The sequence below is a fragment of the Dasypus novemcinctus genome, chromosome 4 (assembly GCF_030445035.2).
Source record: "Dasypus novemcinctus isolate mDasNov1 chromosome 4, mDasNov1.1.hap2, whole genome shotgun sequence".
NCBI lineage: Eukaryota > Metazoa > Chordata > Mammalia > Cingulata > Dasypodidae > Dasypus > Dasypus novemcinctus.
Genome location: NC_080676.1, coordinates 67189977 through 67215159, shown reverse-complemented (window position 1 = coordinate 67215159; position 25183 = coordinate 67189977). Strand labels below are relative to the sequence as shown.

General features: G+C 35.3%; 1 non-coding gene across 1 annotated transcript; it reads right to left on the bottom strand.

Moving 5' to 3' along the window:
- Positions 1–5095: 5095 nt before the first annotated feature.
- Positions 5096–5201, bottom strand: LOC111764734 (U6 spliceosomal RNA). Its single transcript, XR_002797273.1, has one exon. It is a non-coding gene; the product is annotated as a U6 spliceosomal RNA (small nuclear RNA).
- Positions 5202–25183: the final 19982 nt, after the last annotated feature.

The window sequence follows — 25183 nt, the reverse complement described above, 5'->3', positions numbered from 1 at the left end:
CAGTACTGCTTTTGCTGCAACCCATAAGTTTTGGTATGTTGTGTTATCATTATCATTTGTTTCAAGGTAGTTATTGATTTCTTTTGAGATTTCCTCTTGACCCACTGTTTTTCTAAGAATGTGCTGTTTAATTTCCATATCTTGGTGTGAAATCTGGGCCTCTGGTCCTTGCAGATTTCCAGCTTCACTCCACTGTGGTCAGAGATATTATTTTGTATGATTTCGATCTTTCTGAATTCATTAAACCTTTCTTTGTGGCCTAGCATATGGTCTATCTTGGAGAATGATCCATGTGCACTTGAGAAAAATGTATATCCTACTGTATTTGGCTATAATGATCTGTATATGTCTATTAGATCCAGCTCCTCTAATATACTGTTCAAATGTTTTGTTTCTTTAGTGATTCTCTTTTGAGATGTTCTGTCCAGAGTTGATAGTGGTGTATTAAAATCTCCCACTATAATTGTAGATGCATCCATTCTTTCACTTAGTTTTTCCAGTGTTTGTCTCACGTATTTAGAGGCGCCCTTGTTAAGAGCATAAATATTTATGATTGTTTGTTCTTCTTGAGAGATTGTCCCTTTCACTAATACGTAGTATCCTTCTTTGTCTCTCACAGTTGTTTCACATTTAAAGTCTATTTTGTCTGATATTAATATAGCTACTTTTTTTTGTTATTGTTTGCTTGTAAGATTGTTTTCCAACCGTTCACTTTCAGCCTCCATGAATCTCTGGGTCTAAGATGTGTCTCTTGTAGGCAGCATATAGATGGGTCGTATTTCCTTATCCAGTGTCCCAGTCTGAATCTTTGGATAGGTAAGTTTAATCCGTTGACATTCAGTGTTACTACTTTCAAGGAATTATTTATGTTAGCCATATTTTGATTGGACTTGTGTTTGTCATATTTTGTTTGCTTTTTATTCTTCTCTTTTTGTCTTTTTTGTTGCTCTTACACTCTCCTCCAGCTCTGCCTCTCCTGATTTTTCCTTTCTTCCTGCAGAACTTCCTTTAGTATTTCTTGAAGGGGAGGTTTCTTGTTGGCATACTCTTTCAATTTCTGTTTATCTGTGAATATTTTGAACTCTCCATCATTTTTGAATGCTAGTTTAGCTGGGTAGAGTATTCTTAGTTGGAAATTTTTTTCTTTTAGTACCTTGACTATATCATACCACTGCCTTCTTGCCTCCATGGTTTCAGATGAGAAATCAGCACTTAATTTTATGGAGCCTCCCTTGTATGTGATGGTTTTCTTTTCTCTTGCTGCTTTTAGAATTTCCTCTTTGTCTTGAACATTGGATAATTTGACAAGTATATGTCTTGGGGTGGGCCCGTTGGGGTTTATGATGTTGGGGTGCATTGTGATTCTTGGATATGTACATCTGTCTCTCTCAGTAGATTTGGGAAGTTTTCAGCCATTATTTCCTGCAACACCCGTTCTGACCCCTTTCCCTTCTCTTCTCCTTCTGGGATGCCTATAATACATATGTTTGTGCTTTTTGCATAGTCATTAAAGTCCCTAAGTCCTACCTGGATTTTTTCTATCTTTTTATTGATCAATTCTACTATCTGTTGATTTCCAATGTGCTGTCTTACACATTGCTAATTCTCTCCTCTGCCTCTTCTAATTTGCTGCTATTTGCTATGAGTGTATTTTTGATTTCTTGAACTGTGGTGTTCATTCCCATCATATCTATTATGTTTTTGCGTATGTCTGCAATTTCCGCTCCAAGTGTTTTCTTCATATTGTTAAACTCTTCCTTTACTTCATTAAGTTTGTCTCTGATGTATGTTCTGAGATGTTTAATTACATGTCCAAAGTTTTGCTCTCCTTCCTGGTTTTTAGTTTTTTCATTGGATTCAGCCATGTTTTCCTGATTACTGGTTTGGTTTGTAGATTTTTTTTTGCTGTCTGGTCATCATTTTATCTTGATGGGTTTAATCAGTTCCTTAGCTTCTTTGTCTAGTCTTGGGGATTAATTAGCTGTTGTTCTTGCATAAGTGTTATTATATCTTCTCTTTGTCACTTTGTTCTTCTTATTCTAATTTCTTGTTGCTGGCTGAGTTCACTTTGAAGGAAAATATTAGGGCCAGGGAAAGGCAATTGTGTAAAAAAGGAAAATGTATAAAGTAGTATTGGTAATAAATGTTAACAGAGCAACAATATGAGATCTGGGAGGATGGATATTAGATTCATGTAAGTTGTGTAGAGTTATAGCAGTAAGTAGAGTACCTATAATGAGGTAGTTGACTGAATATGGGAGGAATATAGTATGAATTAAAAAGCCAGTGTTTTCATGAGAGAGGGAAAGAGAAAAGAAAGACAATAGTATCAAGAGTGGATAAAAGACAGAAAAAAAACAAAGGTATTAGAAATTAAAAGTTAGACAATTTGGGGATCAAAGAAAGGGAGGTGGCATATAGGAGAGACAGTAGATGATGGAGGATATCAAGATGTGGGGGAAAAGGGATAGTGTAGGTGGCCAAAATCAATTCACACAGAAATGAGGCAATGGAGGATGAGGAAACCCAGCAAATGTGAGGTGCTCCCTGCAGTGCCTATTGTATAATTAAGATAAAATAAAATAAGAAGAAAAAGAGAGAAAAGAAAAAAAAAGAGAAGAAAGAAAAAAAAAGGGGGGTGGGCAAAGAAAAGGGAGTGAAACAAGCAAGAAAAAGAAAAGAAGAAAGAGAAAGAAAACAAAAAACCCTAAATAAATGAAAATAGACCTTGGGGGATACAATGGGAGAAGAGACTACGAGATAATGCAATATTAGCAACCAGGTCAATAAAAAAGGAAATAAAGAAAAAAGAAAAAAGAGAAAAAGGAAAGAGAAAAAAAAAAACTGCAAACGTTGAGGGCTAGGACAATCAAGGACCTCAGATGGACCTCAGGGCATGGTGGATTCAGGGATGGGAAGTCTGTGATATTGCAGACTCAAGAGGTATGAGTCTCTGGGGTGTGGGCCACCAGGGTTTAGGGGACACGGACCTGGCAACCTCAAATCCAGTTAACAGGGAACCTGGGAGTACTGCAGTGCAACACAGCCTTCAGGGATCCCCGCAGCTGGGTGCCAGCCCTATGGGGGGGGGGTCACATCTGCAAACTCTGACCTCTGTGTCAGAAACCCAAAATTGCCCCTCTCACAAGAGTCTCTTCTGTCGCTGTGTCACCAATTCGACTTCAGGACACCTCCCACCCTGCAATCCCCCGAAACAGCCTGCTGGGGGCGCCTCTATATTGCAACCAATTTACGGACACTGCAGATCAGCAGCCAGCCCTAGGGGGTGGGGCTTTAGCTGGAAAAGCTGATCTCCATGTCAGAAACCCAAAATTCCATGACTCACAAAAGACTCCTCTGTCTCTGTTTCACCTAATCGGCTTCCAGACACCTCCCTCCCTGCAAGCCCCCGAAACAGCCTGCTGGTGATGCCTCTTTATTGCAACCAATTTAAGGACCACTGCAGATGGCATGCTAGGCCTAGGGGGCCGGGCTCCAGCCGGAAGCGCTGATCTCCGTGTCAGAAACCTAAAATTCCACGCCTCACAAAAACTCCATCTCTGTCTCACCAAATTGGTTTCCAAAGACCTCCTGCCCTGCAAGCCCCTGAATAGACCGCTCAGGACTTATGAATACCCCAGCACCGCAGAGCCTCCAGGAATCACCGCTGCCCTGCCTCCTGCCCCAGGGGGGAGCGTCCTGCCCCTATCTCTGTGTAAGAGAGCCTCAATTCCACCTTTTACACGAATCTTCTCTGTCACCGTCCCACCAAATCTATGTCCAGACACCTCCTGACCTGCAGAATCCCTAAACAGCCTGGTCCTAAGAATTTCCAATGCTGCCCCCCACTTCTTTGCAGGAGAGACTATAAGGTGCACTCACTCAGACACCATCTTGCCCCGCCTCCTATATTTACTTTAATAACAGAAAAAACTCACACAAAATTAAGGTCTCCCCCAAAATATATCATGAATATTTTTTCATGCCATTTTTGTAATGATTTTTTACTAAAAAATGTATATATTCTGATAGTTTAAAATTTAAACCATAATTGCTAGTTGTGCAGTGTAAAGTTAGACACTCTATCTTGGCAGAAACTTTTAACTGTTCAACAAAATTCAGTTTCTCTTCTTCCTGGGCACACAACCAAATTATTATATTTTCCATGCTCAGTGGCAGTTGGGTATGGACACATATTAATATCTCTCCATATTCTTTTCCTTTTTTCAAGCTAGATTTTAAAATTCAGGAAAAAGGAAAATTCAAGTAAAATATTTTAATAGCCTTGGTGTCTGAATGACTATATGAAATAAGAGATTCCCCCCCACTCCTCCTCCCCACCCCCATCACTGCAATTAGTATGGAATCTCCATGGATTGATACATGAGTAAAAGGAAGACTTTTGTTGCATTTGAACCATTATGCAGCTCGGAATCTGTTTTACAGAGCTGTGAGACAATTTAAATAAGTACAGCTTACCAAATAATTACTCATAGTAATCAGGATGGACTAGGTTTATGCTGTGGTAAATAAAACCCTAAATCCACAATGGCCTAAACACAGTAAAAATTTATGTCTTATTCCTTCAAATTTGTCATAAGTCCTGGTGATTCTCAGGCAGCTGTCCTCTATACCTGTGTCAGCAATCATAGTCCACCTATAGTGTGGCTCCTCCTTTTCCTGCAAAACTTCCTGTATAAACAACCATAAGTAAAGAAAGTCTGGAGAGTTTTAAAAGAGCTATTCTTTTTTTTTTTTTTCAGCTCAGAAGTCACTCCCACTCACATTTCATTTCAGAAAACTGGTTTCAGAGCTCTAAGTAACTGCAAGAGCTTTCAGAAGAATAACTTCTGTATTTCCAAATACGGACATTAGTAACGTCTACCACACAACGGTTTCTTATATCTTTCTAGAAAAATTCTATATATATGAAGCATATTCATATAATATTAGCTAAGGGAGGGTCTCCTATTAAAAGCATTTGATGCCTTGCTTTTCTTTTAATATACTTTGTAGATTAATATGCATATCATTGCTTTTTTAAGGCCCCAATTTTATTTTATCTTTCACAAGGAAAATCCAAAGTACCCTTTATACAAATATGGGATGATTCACAAATTTGCTTGTCTTCCTTGCATTGGGCCATGCTTATCTTCTCTGTATTGTAACAATTAATGTATATGTGCTGCTAAAGTAATCACAGATCAATGCCTCTTTTTTTGAAGTTTTTTTTTTAACTTTTAAAGAATCTTTAGATTATAAAACTGTTAAATAAAAAATATAGGCGATTCCCGTTTGCCCCAAACCCTCCCTCTCCCACACTTTCCCACATTAACAACATTTATCATTAGTGTGGTACATTCGTTACAATTTAATGAACATATATTGAAGTATTGCTATTAACCATGTAATATAGTTTACATTATAATTTATACTCTGTTCTGCACCATCTTAAAAGTTTTGACAAAGTGTATAATGGCCTTTATCCATCACTGCAATGTCTTGCAGGACCGTCCAATGTCCTGAAAATATGCCCATGTTACACCTATTCTTCCATCTCCTTCCCTCCTGAACCTCTAGTGGCTACTGCTTTTATATAAATGATAAAAGTTCTTCCATTGCTAGAATAATAATGAGTATATAATAGAATAATAATATGACCACTTTAGTCCTTTGTTCATTCCCCAATCTTGAGGATTGGGGGATGATGATGCCTACTCTATTTCTAATTGAGAGGAGGCTTAGATCCCATGGGACAGATAGATGGAACTGTCTTGCTTGCAGTTGTACGCACCCTCTGTTCCTTTGGATGGGTGTTGCCCATCATCATCTCTTTGTTAGTTGTCCCAGGTGAGTCCAATGAATGGGAGAGTAGGTGTTGCAACACTGCCGAGATTCAGGGCTCAGCTGGCATATGAACAGACCAAAGACTTAAGTCTCTGGGACATATATTTAACAAGTATAGTGCTACTTACATGTTCAAAGAGAAGGGGCAGAAGAGCTATGTGTGGTCACACTGTAAATGAGTCTAACTCTGGTACACTGGGAAGCATAAATTCCAAAGTAAGGCCGACTGACACAGGGCTCAATTTCTGAGCTTGTCTGCACTGCCTATAGTATCTAGATGTCTTTAGAGCCTTAAGGAGCCTTGCTGTTTGAGGCACAGTTTATGGTGGCAGACAACGAGATCCTGCTGAGACATGCATAAGTGTAACCTCTGAATGACCTCCTGACTCACTTTGAAATTTCTTAGCCATAAAATCTCATTTGTATTTAATATTTTCCCTTTTGGTCAAGGTGTTTTCCCAAATGCATCGCTAGTTTGCACTTGGTAATAATTTCTCAGTGCAAGGGAGGCTCATCCCCAGGAGTCATATCCCATGATAGAAGGAAGGTAGTACATTTATATGTCGAGTCTGGCTTGGAGAGAGGTGATATTTGAGCAACAAGGAGGTTTTCAGGAGGCAACTCAGGCAATATATAATACTAGACCAAGTTTCAATTTCACAAGAAAAGGTTCATAAGTACAATCATCAGTATCAAGGGCCTGGCATAATGGTCTGTCTTCTTTTGCTAGGCACTGACCATGTACTTGGGGATTCTTGCCGTTCTATTAGAGAATGTAGCAGGACTCCCCAGGATAGGAATTTAATATTCTTTCAGTTGTTGTGTGGGTCTACACCTACCAAGACACTGCCCCATGAATACTTGAACATATTAGTATGCCTTAGAAGCATGCCCTATATACACCCCTCCCCACATATCCCCCATCACTTACATCCCACCCCAGTGATCTTCCTGTGCCACAGTTGTGACCCTTGTGTGATCCAATACTTATCCAAAAACAAAGTAAAAAAATAACCAATTAAAATTAATAAGAAAATAAAATAATAATAATTTTTAAAATAACAAATAAAATACAAAAATTAAAAATAGAAAACTAAAAAATTGAAAATAAAATTTTAATACATTGTGTCTTTTATCACTGTAAAATTGGCTATCTTGTATGATCAGTGGCAATTTCTTCCATATGTTCCCCAGTGCATTAATATCCTTTATCTCTTCCTTCACTTCATTAAGTTAATTCATGATAAGATTTGGACACCCTTGATTAGCTGTTCCATATTCTGCATCTTTTCCTCTCTTTTAGCTTGTTCATTAGACTGAGACCTGTCTTCTTGTTTCTTAGTATGGCTTATAATTTTTTGTTGGTATCTAACCATCTGTTTATCTTGCTGGACTTATTTGATTGGTTAGTTTCTCTTTCTACTCTAGGGTTTTATTTTGTGGTATTCTGTGATAAGTTTCCTTTTTGACTCTTCATTGCTTTTAATCTATATCCTTGTAGTTGTCTGTGTTCCCTTGAAAAAAATATTAGGACCATAGAATAAGAAAGAGAGAAGAGGAGAAAAACAATAATAGTAATTACAATAGTAAAAAGGTAGAAGAATTTTACTAGAGCCAGGAAAATAAATAAGTGATATGAGTAAACCATCATAAAAAATACAAAGGAATAAAAATACAAAATGTGAAATTAAAAAAAAGAAATGAGAAAAAATAGAAAAAAATACAAGAAATTAAAAGGCCAGAAATGTGAGAAGAAAAGAAAAAATATAGGAGAGAGAAAAAAAAAAATGAAGATGAAACAAGAAGAGGTGAAATGCAAGAAAAGCAACAGGAAACAGAAGATGGAAAAATGAAGAAAAGAAATAAAGACCCCCCAAAAAAGTAGAAACAATGAGGAAAGGAAAAAGGAAACAAAGAGAGGGAAAAGACAACAAGGAAAAAAAACAAAAAAAACAAAAATGACCCATGAAAAACAATCTTCCCTCTTAGGCCCCCAGTAACCTTCTCAGGCTGCTGTTGCTCATCAATCTATCACACTGCAGCTCGCTCTCCACAAGTGAGGCATCCTGTTTTAGCAAATAAAATAAAGAATAAGAATAAGAATAATAAAAGAAGAAAAAAAAGAAAAAATAATAACAGAGGAAAAATCCTAAAATAAAATAAAGAAAAACAGTCTTCAGGAGCTGCTCCTGTGTCTGCCCTCTCACTGACCTATTTGCTTTCTCTTACAGGATGGCTGGATGTGACAGCTGCCTGATCAGATCCCCCCTTCCCTCTCGCCAGAGCCACCTCAATGCCAGCTGGGGTCTTCCTTGAGATTCAAAAGGGCTCAGTTGGCCAAAGTCACTGAAAAGAAACCACTCTTCACTCTCTGCCAGACCCGTCTTCTTCCCAAGGAACATTCCTTCCCACTCAGTTGACTGTAATGATACAGGGGTTCTACCAAGGTTATTTGCCTTGCTGGGAGTGGGAGGGGGTGGTGGTGGTGGTATATATGTGCAATTCCCAGCCACAGGGGCAAGTAACTCACAGTTTTCCTTTGGTCTTTTTGTCTTTGTTCCTCTCCTTCTTGAATGATGTATAGCACTTTTCTGTTCTGTAGATCTCCAAAGCCACTTCCTCAGGTAGGTTTTTGACCTTCCTTCATTGTTTTTTTGTAAGAGAGTTGAGCTCTGCCTATCTATTTCAACACCATATTCCTGGAAGACTCTCAATCATTACCTTTTAATTGCTGCATTTATTCAATATGTTCCTTTTTGCTAGATATTTAAGTTATTTCAAGATGTTTTCTATTGCAAGCAATATTGCAGTGAACATTCTTGGAGGACATAAAAAATATCATGAGATAAATTCCTAGAAATGAAATTGCTAAGCCATATTAAGCCATATTTGCATTTCCAGCTCAAATATATATATATATATATATACATATACACACACACACATACACACATATGATTTCCCTCTAATATGTTTACATTAATTTACATTTCTAGCAACTATTTGGTATAATTGAGCAGTTGTTTCCCTTCAAACTTGCATAAAGGGAAATAGTAGCAAAATCAAGTGTGACTGACATGTAATCTGGATACTAGCCTTTCATATTTTTATATTGAACTAAATAAACTTTGTTCAGTATTTTTTTCTGATATTCAGAATTATAAATAGCATTGCACATAAATAAGTACTCATTCCACATTTATTATATTATAACTTAAAAGTGGAACTACTGAATCTAAGAGTGTGAAAATGTTAAAGTCCTTGATACCTTATTAAATTTTTTTTAAAATAAGATGCTGCACTTCTGCAGGAGTTATATGAGGGCCTCTCTCACTGTACCTTCATCAATATTAAGTTTTTCCACATTTTAATCTTTGAAAACTTGTAAACTACATAAAGTCAGTACTGGAAATTGATAATGCCACCTCAGTAAAAACTGACTCATGGGAGATTAGAATGGCAGATTATATTATCATAATTACTCTAAGGGAAATATATATATTTTAGAGGATAGAGGGTTCTGAACATAGAAACTGAAAGAGCTGCTTTGTGGATACCTCTATAGAATGGCTTTCGTACTTTTTTAAAAGTAAATTTAATACAGCTCAAAAAATAAAATAACAGATGAGAGGCAGCTTAAAACTTATGGAAACATTACTTAAAAAATTTCTGTCCAGGCACATTTATCCCATTTAGTCCTACAAACAAACTCAACTGTTTCTCTAGTGTTCAGAAAGATACATCAATGAGCACAGGTTTTCTTGTAAATGAAGATGAAGTAAACAATGCTTGATCATATTTATATTTCAAAACTAAATTTTCATTGTCATGGTGGGTGGAGATTCACACAACAACTAAAGAAAATAAAATTCCTATCCTGGGGAGCTCTGTCAAATTCTCTAATGGAACAGTCTGAATTCCTCAAGTACAGGGGGAATGACTAATAAAGTAAGATGGTCCATTAATGGGCCTTAATATTGATGACTGTTCTTATGAGCCCTTACTTTTGAAATTGAAATGTAGCCTAGTATTATAGGGTGTCTAAGAAGTACCTCCTGGGAGCCTCCTCATTGTTCAAATGTGTGGACTGAACTCAGCATATAAATGCATTACCTTCCCTGCAGTGAGGGACATGACTCCTGGGGATGAGCCTCCCTGGCACCAAGAGGTTATTACCATGCACCGACTAGCAATGCAACTGGAAAAAGACCTTAACCAAAAGGGGGAAAAGGTAAAGAAAAATGAGTTTATATGGCTAAGAGACTTCAAAATGAAACAGGAGGTCATTCCAAAGGTTACACTTATGCACATTTCAGCAGGATTTCTTTGACTGCCAAAGTAAATACTACCTCAAATAGCAGGGCCCTTGAGGGCTCTGGAGACATCTATAGTCAGGGAACATAGCTCAGGAGTTTGGTGCATTCCCAGTGGGCCCTACTTTGGAATTTTTGCTCCTGAGTGTGACAAAGTTGGACTCAGTTGTGGTTTCCCTACACATGGCTCTTCTGATCCTTCTATTTGAACCTATAATTAGTACTAGAATTGATAATTATACATCTGAGGGACTTACACCTTTCGGCTGTCTTTGTACCACCTGGGCCCTGAATCTCAACAGAATTGCAATACCTATGCTCCAGTTCATTGGACTCACCCAGGACAACTAACAAGGAGATGATGATAGACAATGACCATCTGAAGGAACCAAGAGAGTCTACAACTTCAAGCACAAGAGTCCCATCCATCTGTCCGATGGGATCAAAGTCCCCTCTCAAATAGATTTGGAGTGGGCATCACCATCCCAGAATCCTCAGAATTGGGGAATGAACTATGGACCAAAATAGACTTATTGGTATTCTAGTATAAACTTATTGTGATTCTAGCAATGTAAAGAAGATTTATCAGTGATGTGGAGGCAGTGGCCACTAGAGGTTCTGAGGGCAGGGAGAGGGAAAAACAGGTATAATATGGGGGAATTTTTGGAACTTGGGAATTGTCCTGAATGACATGGCAATGACAGATGTGGGCCTTTTTTATATCTTGCCATAACCTACAAAATTGTGCAGGAAAGAGTGTAAACTACAATGTAAACTGTAATCCATGCTTGGTGGCAGTGCTTCAAAATGTGTTCATCAATTGTAATGAATGTACCACACTAATGAAGGATGTTGATGATGTGGGGAAATGTGAGAGGTGTAAGGAATGGGGCATATGGGAAGCCACTCTACTTTTTATGTAACTTTTATGTAATCTAAGTATCTTTAAAAAATAAAAATTATACTTAAAAAAACAAAAAACTAAAATTCATTCATTTTTTTACCTTTTTCATTGATATCGTACCTTCTTTGCTTTTGCTATAAAAATATTAAAATATTACTGTTAACTGTAGTCTACAGTTGATGAGTTGCATTTTTCCCATGTATCACCATAGTCTTATAATAGAGAAGCATTCTTGTATTTATATTTTTAACCACAATCTTTAGCAAATGATATAGTCTTTTAATTCTAGAATTATTTTTAATTTAGTATCCTTTTTTTTTGGAGAAATTAATCTTCCCCAGTTCCATTTAGTTCTGGAGATCTCAACCATATCTTCCTCTTGCAGGATGAGCATATTCCCCAACCCTCCATCCTGGCCAAGTACCCCACACTATGCCAAACCAAGGTCTTCCTTAGAATTGAGCCACTGAACCTGGAATAAAGTCCTCACTTGTTTTGGTATGCTAAACTGAAAGGAACTATGGTTGGGGCTGCCAAGGGCCATCTTTCTGGAATATGAAGAATGAAGCTTTTTGCAAAATGAAACTAAATGGATGAGAGAGAGAGAGAGAGAGAATATTTAGTAATGAGTGCATAATTCGTGTTCTAGAGGATTCTTTCTTTTTCTACAATATATCATTTTAATTTCTAAGCTACCTATATATTCCCCATTGCTTCCCAGTCAGTGAGGTTTGTTTGTTTGGTGGTTGGTTTTGAACACATGAATTTGAGTTGAGTTCTTGATATTTGCTTCTGAAAAAAATCTTTACTAATATGCACAGTGAAACACTACATTGACATCCTTCTCTGCTACTTTCCATTTTTATAATTATAATGTCTGTCACCAGGCACCAAAGAAATCTCATTAAACTTCATAAATAAATCTGTAGTGGATCCAATTCTTTAGCCTCCTAAATAGACAAAGAAGTGTTTGGCGGGGGGGCATGGGGGGTGGGGCGGGGTGGGGGGACTGGGTGTGATTTTAATATTATTCATTTGATTGCAAGATTTTATTAAGAATTGACAATCCTTTCTTGATATAAAAGAGAACTTAAAATTTGATGAGCCAAAACCTATAGGCACCACTCCTGCTATATATATGTTTCAGAAATTTGCTGTTTGCTGCCCTTTAGGTAGAAATAGGAGTCTACAAGCAACAGTATGAGGTGAGGTAAGCATTGTACTGAAAAGCAAAGGCTTGCATCTGGACTTCTAGCCAAACTTTAAATCATAGCTAATTCAGAGTAGCTAGTTTTAGAACAGTCAATAAATCAATATATTACAGTTTCTCACCTATACAGTGCCTCATTTGAATGACTTCTAGAGTCCCTCAGGATTCCTGCATTCTAAATATTATTTATTTCACAGTGATAGTTATTTCAAAGTAATAAGTCTGCTGCTACTCTAATCCAGTTTGTGCTGCAAAAACATTATATGGCTTTGATTTATTCTGTTCATCCAAAAATGAATCACAGACTTTAGAAATTTTCTGCTTTTATCTACTTTGTATATTACACAATGTTATGCTTCTTAATAGCCTTGGTCAAGTAAAGCATTACATATCATTTAACATCTTAAAATCATTGGCAGAAGGGCTGTGTTACTGGTCGATTGACTTCTATGATGAACCATGTCTATGCAGAAAATTCCCTATTTATGTTTTTAAATATGCAATTAGATTTTTAGATTTCTAGCAAGAACTACAGTTTTAAATATATTTTTATTTAAATTATCTCATGATTTGCTAAATCGTAGTTGAATAGAAATAGGACTTTTTTTACAAAAAAGAATTTAATCAACTTTTCCTTTGGAAACTCACTTGTTTGATATGGGTATTTTTTTTTAAGTTAGCACACTAAAATTACAGAGTTTTTCATTTTTCATTTTTTATCTAACCAAGAGCTCATGAAATGAAATGATGTTATAATAGAAACTACACTTTGCAAGTATAGCAATGGTATAGTTCCAATTTTCCATCAATTTTTCAACCATATTAACAATTCTATGACAAATATGAGCCTGTCTGGTATGTAAAACCATGTGTCAGATTTTGCAAAAGATAAAACTATGAGGCAGAAGTACCCTATTCTGAAGTTAATGCATTGTCCAGCAAAATGGATAAAATTGGTACATGCTGAAAATTTCATTATATCATCAGATTTTTTTGAGTATCTGTTGTCTCCAGGCACCATTCTAAAGTGCTCTGAATACAGTAGTGACTGATCTAGTCATGTTGTCAGCAGACAAGAAGCTTACGTAACATTAAAAGATAGTGTGTAGCCTCGGGGGTGATCACCGGACATCGTGGATCCTCAAAGAGCCCACTGGATGGAATAGAGGAGAGTATGGGCCATGATGTGAACCATTGTCTATGAGGTGCAGAGGTGCCCAAAGATGTACTTACCAAATCCAATGGATGTGTCATGATGATGGGAACGAGTGTTGTTGGGGGGGGAGAGGGGGGGGTGGGGGGGTGGGGTTGAATGGGACCTCACATATATATTTTTAATGTAATATTATTACAAAGTCAATAAAAAAATAAAAAAAAATAAAAAAGATAGTGTGTAAAAGAAAGCAAAACATGATGACTTGATTGCCAGTGCCTAGAAGATTACTGTACATGGCTGGAGATGAGCTCTTTGTAGTAGTAGAATTTAAGCTAAGATTTAGATGACAAAAATGAGCCAAGAGCTATCTTAAGAATCAGGATGAATGAATGGCTAGTTCAAGGGGTTAAGGCCTTCATGTAACGTGTTATATACTAAAATGAAGAGTGTGCTAAGGCACCCTGGGACAAGGGCATATAGGAAATCAGAGGTAGAAGAAGAATATATGTGGAAATAGAGATGAGAATCAATGAAAAAAAGTATGTAGTGATGTTTAATACAAAAAAAGAAAGAACAATAGAAAGAAGAGTAGCATTATGAGGTCTTTATCATAGAGGAACACATGCTAGCTTTATTCTGAATTTCAGAGAAAGTATTTCTCCTTAATATCCAAGATATTAATAAATTCAAGAATAAAATCTGACTTTAATTCTTAAAACTTGTAATTATATTCTCTTTTTTTCCCCCTTGTTCTTTTGGATTGATTTTTAATATTCACTTAGAAAATCCTCTGTCTCAGAATATTCTAGAGAATAACTGTAATTCCTTGAGAATATTCATGAAAGGATTTGTATAATAAGAGCTAGAAGAGAACTTAAAGGTTGCCTAGTTCATAACTCTTGTTCTGAAGATGAAGAAGACGTTGAGAGAGGTAGATCTTGCCCCAAATCAGAAAAAATTAGATAACCAAAATTTGAACCCAATTTGTCATGATTTCCATTCAATGCTATTTTTTCATCTTTTCTCCATCTTGACTCCTTAATTTGCCAACTCAATCTGTCTGAATTTCAAAGTTTATCTGAGGAAAAAAAGATATATCTGCATTATCTAAACCTGAAATACTGGAGCAATCCCAAGCAACTACACCATGGTGAAATATGAAGTGTATCAAATACAATTTATTACAATGAAAATTTAAAGTGTCAAAACACTTGGATGCTTTTTCTATTTTATAACTAGAGGTGATTTAAGGTTATTTCTTTCAATAAAGTCACACTCATTCACTTGCATTCAGATATGCTTTCTAAAGGGGTGGAGTTTGTGAGATTTAGTACCTCATAAATCAGAATATATCTGAGATATCATACCGTCCTAGAGTTTACTCAGCATTTTTGAAATTTAGCCTTATTTTTGCCTAAAACACAATGTAAAAAATGCACAAATGCAACTTTTGAATATTTCATGAAAAAAATCTAAATATTGGTAGGAGTTGAAGAAGTTCTGAGAACCTTTCATTTCACTCTGCTTTGACTAGATAACACTGACTGAGAAAACATAGGGTTTTAAATTAATTTTAAAAGTATAAGGATCGTTACGTGGAAACACAGCAGGTGTGTTCTGAAAGGAAAGGTTATTCGACATCTGCTAAAAAAATTTATTCTATACCTCTTAATTGCATTCACATTGTGAAATCTGTATACAAATGCCTAATTTTCATCTTATTAGATGTAAACTAGATCTGTAAAATGCTATTAAAATAGAGGACAAACATGGCAACTCGGTATACACATATAAGTTTCTTTTTTTTTGCTCATAAATTGTCTTACAAACTGCAGTTTTTGTGTGGATCATTTCATTCATCACTCAACAATCAGTTAGTTTTGGATGGGATACCTAGGCCCAAAAGGACATCAAACTTAAGTTTATTAAGAATGCTATTGGTGTGTGAAGAGAGTAAACAAGAACAAGAAAAACTGGACGAGGTCCTAAGGATGCATACAACCTCCTCATGACAGACTGATGTTTAAGAATTGCTCTAGAGGTCTCCTTTCACTCCACTAATTTGACTTTCCATCTCTCTTTCCTTTCTACATCAGATTCATTTTTGTTGTGAGTTTCATCATGGTGGCTTTCAAAATCAGAGGAATTTCCAGAGAGCTGGGTGAACTAAGGTTGTCAATAGTTGCCTACCAGTGACTATTCTGAAGATAATTTAATTCTCTAACATTCTATTTTCACACTGTAAAAATTACAACATTAGACTCACCCTTTAACCTCTAACATATTTTTGCTCCTATAGCTATAAGCTTTTAGAGTCAGAGCATAAAGTTTCCGCCAAATATATATATACATGATCAATAATCACTCCAAAACTTTCATTGGCTGAGAAATTAAGGTATACAAAAGGAAAATGACTTCTCCAAATCTTGTGTTCAGTAACCACAACTAGAAATCACATCCTCTGAATCACAGGGTAATATTCTTTACATAACATATCATTTAGACCTCTTTCAGCTAAAACACATTTTTTTAGTGATATTAGACTTCTCAACATCAATTCAATAGGTTTAATATCATGCCACAGGTCCTCTGGCAGATTTTGGATTAAAAAAGAATATATCCCTTATAAGTAACTTGTAGTTTCTCTTAGCACAGGTCACTTGCTAGACCTTAGAAAAACAACATTCTGAAATATTTCCCATAGTTGGTAGATAATGGCTTATGCTTCCAGCAGTAACAGTTCTTCCTTACTTTCACTATACCAAGATATTTGCTTACCAGGAAAACCAAATATCTGCAGTGGAAGTGAACTTTCAATGATCTTACTATGCTGGGCTCAGTGTCAGTGAGGTCCCCTCCAACATAGAACCTCACAAGACAGTTATATTTTCCGAGAAAATGTAGCATATTAAATGTTTTTCTCCTGTCCTTCTTTTGCCTTCCCCCAAAGCTCCCTTATAACTCAAATCTAATCACAAATTTTCTGATTTATAACATCTAAAAGTTTTTGAATTACTAACTTAAAGCATCTTACTGTAAAAATACCAACCAGGAATGGAAAACAAAAATGAGATTAGGGAAGACACTTATTTTTTATTTCTAAAGGAAGCAATGCAGGGAGGTTATAAGGGTAGTCCTTTCGAATATAGTATTCATCACTGAGAGAGAAAACATTTCAGTAGTTAATATACACTCCCCTTCTCCATCTCCCCAAAATAAAATGTAACTTTCTGAAATCAAAATATTGATGCTGCTGTCCTAAAAGGTTGTTTTTAAACAGGATGCCTGAATCAGCTCAGATGATATCTCACATGCTGCCCTTGCTTGAGCTCAATAAATCTGACAGTAGTCCTGCAGAACTGATGTAATCCACGTCTCACTTCCCTTCAATTTGTCTGAATTCCTTTGATCTTAATTGATGATTTTATTCATAACTGAGAAAAACATTTTGGATGCTATCTTCAGCATTCTTCCATAATGCCAACAAGGGGACATATATTTTTATTATTTTTAAATATATATATATATTTTTTTAACAGATACTTAATTTACATAAGATGTTACATAAAAAATTGTAAGGTATTCCCATATGCCACTCCCCACACCTCCCACTCGTCCCCACATTAACAACTTCTTTCATTAGTGTGGTACATTCATTGTAATTGATGAACACGTTTTGGAATATTGCCATTAAGCATGGATTATAGTTTACATTGTACCTTAACATTCTCTCCCACTCAATTCTGTAGGTTAAGGCAGGATATATAATGGCCTGCATCTGTTGTTGCAATGTTATTCAGGACAATTCTAAGTTCCGAAAATGCCCCCATATTACACCTCTTTTTCCCTCTACCTGCCTTCATCACCATCAACCCTTCTGTAGCTTAACCATTCCCAATATATCTAAATTTTAATTTTGTATATTTTTAAGTGGCTAATAATTTCTTACCATTGAAAAAGGCCCTGTTTTTCATTCTGCAATCAAATTACCCTTCCTTTATTAAGCTGTGTATTGTTATTCATCCTCTTATAAAGCAAGGAGATCCAAAACCATGAAAGCCAAAGTATCATTTTGACCACACTACCTTGACATTTGAGATGCATTACCCAAAGTATAACTTTAAAAGATTCAGATACCTCAGATAGAATCTTGGATAAAATTTTTCCCTACAACTACTCTGTTTTTGGACACAAGTTTTCTCTTAATCTTTTAGGTAGATACAGGAGCTTAGTATTCTGCAAGTTTCCCAGCTCTTACTATTGGGTGAAAGATGTCTTTATAAATTTTCCCAGGACAACATGGTAGTCTAAACTGTTAAAACTAGAGATTGTATGATGTAATTGTACCTGCTCAGCTAGTGATTCCTTGCATGACCTTGGGTAAGTCCCTTCAGCTTTCTTGTCCTCATCCACTTTTCACTAATGAAGTTAATAAATATTCAATATATCTCTTTGATTCTTACATGTGATAAACTAGAGGGATAGCATGAGAGAAACAGCTTTGTGAATTATTGCATGCTAAACTGCTGTAAGTAATTACTAGAAAGAAGAATATAATAGAAAGCAAAACATGTAGACCCTCAATGGTCTCCAAATGTCATGGTATTGGATTTATTTCAGCAGAGTGTAATATGTATGAATATGAGCTTTGAAATGAGACATACCTAGGCCTTTCTTGATGGAGGTGACTGGATAATGGTGACCATCTCCAATCTTAGCTTAGAAAAGTTTTCACCAAGCATACAGAAATATTGTTTCAACTTGAGTATTATCATTCTCCAGAAAAATAATCCATAACTAGAAACAACCTAAGAAATTTTGATAAAAATTAAAATTTTAAATTCTATAAGTACTTAGGCAGATAAGAAGTTGCAGGTATGTGGGTAAAAATCAGAATGGCCTCTGCCTTCCCTTTAGTAACATAAAATTAAAATATTGCAGAGCATTGGGAAGGAAAGTTTGTTACACAATAAATTTATAACCAGAAAAAAGACCTATTTTGTGTAAGAAAGTAAAGATATATTTAGAAATGCAAGGATTATTAAATGTACTACACAAATAAACTTTTTAAAAACACTTGAACATATTCACACACACCTGCTGAAAAAAAAATTGAAATATCAAAAATGTGAAAGTTGTGAAATAAAGGTGTAATGGTATTTTCTTATTCAGTCTATACCCCAAATTTTGGAAGAGAGTTGGATTATGACTTGTTAGATAACATCTGCAGTCCCAGAGTAAAATCTGTTCTTCTAAAATGTTTCTCCATCAATTTCTTTGTTGCTTCAGTGTTTTTCAAATAGCAACCTTAGTTCTAAAGTGCAGAAATTATTAATCCCATACCATATTTAAGAGCAAATAAAGTCATATTTTGTTCTAGTTTTTGTTATTATCAGGATAAGATACCATTGATGCAAAAATGTCTGAACTTTTTCATTGGAGCACACAATGCCCATTGTCATAGTGAAGGAACTTGATTAAATGTTTTTTTTTTCAATCTTTAAAACACACTCACTTGAGTCATATTGAGTCATATTGCAATGCTTTCTTTGGTTATCAATTCAATGTCAGATATTATATGTCCTCATCTAATTTTTGTACCTACTAACTCTTGTATCTACTAAATCTGACTGTTTCTGTTGGCTATATTTAAATAACACTTCATATAGGTTAAGCTCAATATTTAAAAACAACTAAAGATTTTTTTAGCAATATGGTAAATGTAAACCCCTCCCATAACAGTGTGACTAAAATTGAGGACTAAAATGCAGATTAGAATAGAATGCTGTGATCCCTGGAGATTAATATTAACCTGAGGCAAACTGTCTATCACTGATGGCTTGAAGCCTCAATTACAATCAGCCAAATGCACTGGAGAGAGAAGACACTGACTAGGGAGCTAGCAGAATTGCAGTTCAGTTAAAAGAAATTCAGAGCAAAACAGGACCTCTGAACAGTCATAATTCAAAGTAGGTTAAAACCTGACTGGAGAGAGATATTTACCTGTGTCTCTGATTCCAAATGGACCTGAACAAAAAAAAAAAAAAAAAAAAGAAGAGAAAAGAAAAAGTCTCCTCTGAGAATTCTTAACAGTAACCTTGCACTTCTGTGAGTCTGAGAACAGGTTTCACTATACCTCTGGTACAAAAGACCTCAAGCTGAAAATTTCTTTTATGGTGGTTCTAGGATGGCATTACCTCCAGACTCCTGGGAAAAGTAAATAACAGTTTTTCTAGAAAAATTCTCTTTAAAGCAAAGACTCAAAGATTTCAAACAAAATTCTAAGCAATACGATGATGAACCTAAAATAGAAATCAAATATACATGCAAGTAAATGGGAAAGTATTTATGCATTTCTATTCATGAGAAAAAGTCAGCAGGAATAAAATGAAGTGTCAAACACATAGAAGCTGCAAATATTGGAGTTATCAGACAAGAATATAATTTAAAGGACTCCAAAACATGGCAAACAAGATGAAAGATAAGAGAGATTAGAGTTATGTTGGATAGGAGAAGGTCTAACAACCTATTTACAGATTGAGAAGAGATAACATGAAGGCTGGAGAAAAAGCAACAGTTGAAGAACATGGCTAGATTTTGCATAACTGATGAAAAACTGTTATTAAATCACTTCTCACATTTAATAAATAATTCTAAGATAAATATTTTAAAGATCCAAATTAGGGAAATCATAGTGAATGCTGTATACTTTCACTACAATGTGAGCAGGTGCAGATTACTTTCTTTTTATCCTTCTAGGATTATTTTGTTTCCTGAATCTGAGGATCAGTGTTTTGTAAAATTTATGGGAAATTGATTAAAACAATAATTAAAACTTTGTATTTATTTCTTTATGCTTTTCTGTATTTTCTATATTTTCTCTGGTGAGTATACACTACCTTTTAGGAGGAAGCTTTTTTTTTTAATTTAAATATGTCATAATATGATAAACATATTTTAGACTGTCCAAAGGAAACCCCCAACAGGAAATAGAATTTTTAGTGAATAGTGGCTCTATGGAAGGTGGGATTTTTTTGTTATTTTATATTTAATTTATTTCATCTTCAAATGTTTCTACAATTACATATTGTTTTAATAAATACAATATTCTTTGTAATTCAATAGAAAATCTATATGTTCTATAATTAATTATTTTCCTCAAAACCCTATTTAAATCCTTAACATCTATTTCTTAAATTAAAATCTATTAACTGCTTACTATGTCTGTCCAATGCTTTGTTCCTTATGTATATTATCTTAATTAACTTTCACAAATCAATAAAATATTTCCCATTTGACATAAAAAGAAATTGAGCTAAGGAAGTACCCATGGCCATACTTCAGTAAAGACAGAGCTGGAACCCTTTGAAATTCTGTGTGATTTCTTCTTAAGGTCAAAACAAAACCCTAGAATGCTATATAATACTGCCTTGCTCCCTCTGAAGAAGCAGGTATTCCTATCCATAAAGCATCCATGGAGCTTTATGGAAAAGAAAACAATATCTGCCATACTGAAAGAAGAGAGCAGAAATGCACCTCCAAGTTAAAAATAATAATTCTCTCGTATACCTTCAAGCTAACCAAGTAAAAGTCCTTGAACTCTGTAGCATACAACATTTCAATAATGACTATGGATATTTCTATCTTAATTATGTTGACAATTTCCCAGTATAGATATATATCTTATTGCTTTCGTGGAATTTTGCTGTAATTTAATAGTTAACCTCAACAAGTAGCTGTTCTAATCTACTATGGGACATATAAAATAAGAACCTTTAACACTCAAGATGATTATAATATAATGAACATGGGAAGAGGAATAAAGCAAATTTTGTATTAAAGTTTTACTAGCAGAGAAAGCCCTCAATATACGTCAGCTGCCAATTAAGTGTCATATAAGAGGTACATGATACTTTAGATATTAAAAGTAAAAATGGTTTGCATTTGTTATGGACAATATAGTATCAGTCCACTTTTTAAAATTATGTGGCAGTTTGTGTTGAATATCTTTTCCCCTCTCAGATTTAATGAGATGAGGAAAGTATCAACAGAGCTTGAGAGCAAGCCATGTTTGTTCGGACACTGTAAAACAGTGTGACAACGATTTCCCTTAGAACACCTTGGAAAATGAGTAAAAATGGAAACTATTTCAGCTACATAAATAACGTAGCTATCAATGGGAAAAAATTCAAGCTAAGATGATATTAACTATGTTTCTTAGAGGTGCAAGAAATGAGCAATGAAAGATAGGTCATTAAAGGAAATACAGGAAGCAATATAAAAGCAGCAGAACATTACTAATTCATATTTTAACCAAGGAAGTATTGCTTCTCACTTCAAATGGTGTGGTTGGCAACATCTTAACACCATAAATATTATATTAGTGCAATGCTAAAACAATTGAAGATGCTAATAAATTGTACATTCTCAGGGAAAACATGAAAATCTATCCCTGAAATTCTCACAATGCATGTAATATGCTTAAGATTTAACTAGCTGATAAAAATCAACAGATATAGAGAGGTTAAGTTTATCTATATTCCTATCTTAAATGCCCTCCTTTGATTAATGCCATTGTGTTTTGCATACTTCCAAAGCAGAAGTTTGTAAGTTATTAAGTAAAGATTTCCTTGAGAATTTAACAAAATATTCTAAGACTGTGATAAGTTACATATATATAATATAATACCTAAAAAGAAAACCTACTAAAAAATACACAAGGAGATATAGTCAAGAACACTACAGATGAATCAAACTGGAATCCAGAAAGATCTTCAAGAAACCCACAGAAAAGCAGAAAATGAAGAGAGAAATTAGACACAGAAAGAACAGAGAGAAAAGAAAAATTAAATAAAATGGTAGACTTAAGCCCTAACATAACAATAGTCACATTAAATACAAATAGTCTAGGTTAGTCTACCCAGATGGGTAGATACTCTATATACTGTAGAGTACCATTCCACAGAGACTCCTTTAATTAGCAAAAACTGGCAGAGTAACCTTCTTCAAAACACTGGAAAAGAAACAAAACAGTCAAACAAATGAAGAAACCAACTTTCATTGGAGAACAGATGTAGCTCAGTTGTTGAGTGACTGCTTCCCATGTACAAGGTCCTGTGCCCTATCAATGGTACTTCCTAAAAAAACCCAACCAAATGAAAAACAGTAGGAGAAGCTCCTGGTAAGCTTTCTGGTCCCTCCCCCAACTTCACACATTACAGAGAGGAGCTCCCATTTTGTGTCCCTGGCCCTGTTCTGGATGGAGCAGAATAATACATATGTGCGTACTGAGGTGCTTGTATATTGGTGCCAATATATCAGGAGAAACCATGAAAGATTGAACAAGGAAACTCATCTCTAAAACTTACCCCATAGGCAGAAGTAGCTTGTCTACAGCTAAAGCAATATAAAAAATCAACTAAGTCAAAGTAACCTGGAAAAGGGAATTAAGAAATAAATTAGAGCAGCCTGTAGTGGTGAAATATCTATTTCATAGAAAGTAGAGGGGAAATTGGATTCCTATAAATGGGAGAATTCCTAAGACCATGATTCATCACATGCCCAGGACAAAATGCAGGCTCAGAAAAATGGACAGGACTGTTTTAGTTTCCTTATCTGTGCAAACAAATAACAATGTAATGGGGTTGGCTTAAACAATGAGAGTTTATCAACTCATGGTTTAGAGGCTAGGAAAAACTCCAAATCAAGGTATCATTAAGGTGATGTTTTCTTTCAGAAGACGGACATTCTGGGCTGGCTGATAGAGATCCTGGGTCCTGGGCTGCTCTGTCATTTGGAAATACATATGGTAGTCTATCTTGGACTCCCTTTTCTCTTCTGCATTTAGCTGGCCTTCAGCTTCTTGATTCCCATGGCTTTGTCTCTCTTTCTGAATTTCGTTTTGCTTTAAAAGGACTCCAGTAATAGGATTAAGACCCATTCTGATTGACTTGGGCCATACTTTCAGTGAAGCAACTTCGTTCTACTTATGATGGGCTTACACCCCCATGGATGGATTAAGTTTTAGAACATGTTTTTCTTGGGTACATATAGTTCCAAACCACCACTAGGTTCATACACTTCACTTTTGCCTTACGGTGATTTTGTTGTTGTTGTTGTTAGGAAGACTAAACTTTGAATGAAAGCACCAGTCAACAGAAATTAATTTCCAAAGACTGTGAATGGCTTTTTTGTTTTCTCGTTTGTTGAATTGTTTTTGTTAGCTCCTGGTACTCAAGGAAATCTCTGTCACATCCACAGCTGGATAAAAATTTTAGGAATAAAGGGCTGAGAGACTACATCTCAGGGTTAACACATTAAAATATTAACATGTACATGTGCAGCAAAAGAACAGAAGACAAACAAAACAAAACAACAGAAAATGATGGTCCCCCCAAAATAGCAAGGCAAAAATTCAGAAATCCTCAGTGTGAAAGACCAGACTTTGAACATATGAAAGATTTTAAAAACTGAGCTTAAGTATCTTCAAGGATATAAGAGAAAACATGGATAAAGAACTAAAGGTTATCAGGAAAAGATGAATGAACAATATGAAGATCTCTATAAAGAGATACAATGAAAAAAAAAAACCAAAAAACAAAAAACAAAAAAGCCAAACAGAAGAACTGGAGTTGAAGACCACAATAGCTGAGGTTAAATCCCTATAAGATTTCAACAACAGAATGGAGCTGAGAGAAGAAAGAATTAGTAAAACTCAAAGAAAGACAATTGAAATGATTCATGTTGAAAAGCAGAAAAATAAAAGAATGAGAAAAATGAACAGAGCCTAAAAGACCTGTGGGACACCATCAAGCATACAAATATATACACATATTTGTAGTCCCAGAGGAGAAGAAACAGAGAAAGGGAGCAGAAGGAATATTCAAAGAAATGATGGCAGAAGACTTCCCAAATCTGATGAAAGATACGAATATACACATTTAAGAAGCCCAACATAAAACCAAACAGGCTAAACTTGAAAAGATCCATGCCCATAAATATAGTAGTCACACTCTTAAATGCCAGTGATGACGAGAGAGTTCTGAAAGCTGCAGAAGGAAAGCAGCATGTTATGTAAAGGGAGTCTCAATAAGATAAAGTGCCAATTTCTCTTCAGGAACCATGGAGGCAAGAAGGCAGTAGGATGAAATATTTAAAGTGCTAAAAGAAAATCATTGCCAAACAATAATTTGATATATCGAGCAAGGCTGATTTTTAAAAATGAGGAAGAGATTATTTAATCTCTAAATAAACAAAAGCTGAGAGAGTTTGTCACCACTAGACATGCAATGTTTTGCAGTTGTCCATTTACAACTCATTATTGGTTAAATTTACTCCTAGATATTTGATTATTTTAGTTGATTTTGTAAATGGAATTTTTCCCTTGATTCCCTCCTTAGATTGTGCACTACTAGTATGTAGCAACTCTTTTGATTTTTGAGTGTTGTTCTTATTCTTAGTCTCTTTGCTCAATTCATTTATTAGCTCTAGTATCTTTTTATTTGAGTGGATTTTTCATGTCATCTCCAAATAGGGAAAGTTTTACACCTTTCTTTCTAATTTGTATGCCCTTTATTTATTTCTCTTGTCTAATTGTTATAGATAGCACTTTCAGTACTATGTTGAATAACAGTGGTAACTGTGAGCATTTTTGTCTTTTTCCTTATCTTAGAGGAAAAACTTCCAGTATTTCACAATTTAGTATAATGTTAAATGTGGGTTATCATGTATGTCCATTACCATGTTGAAGAAGT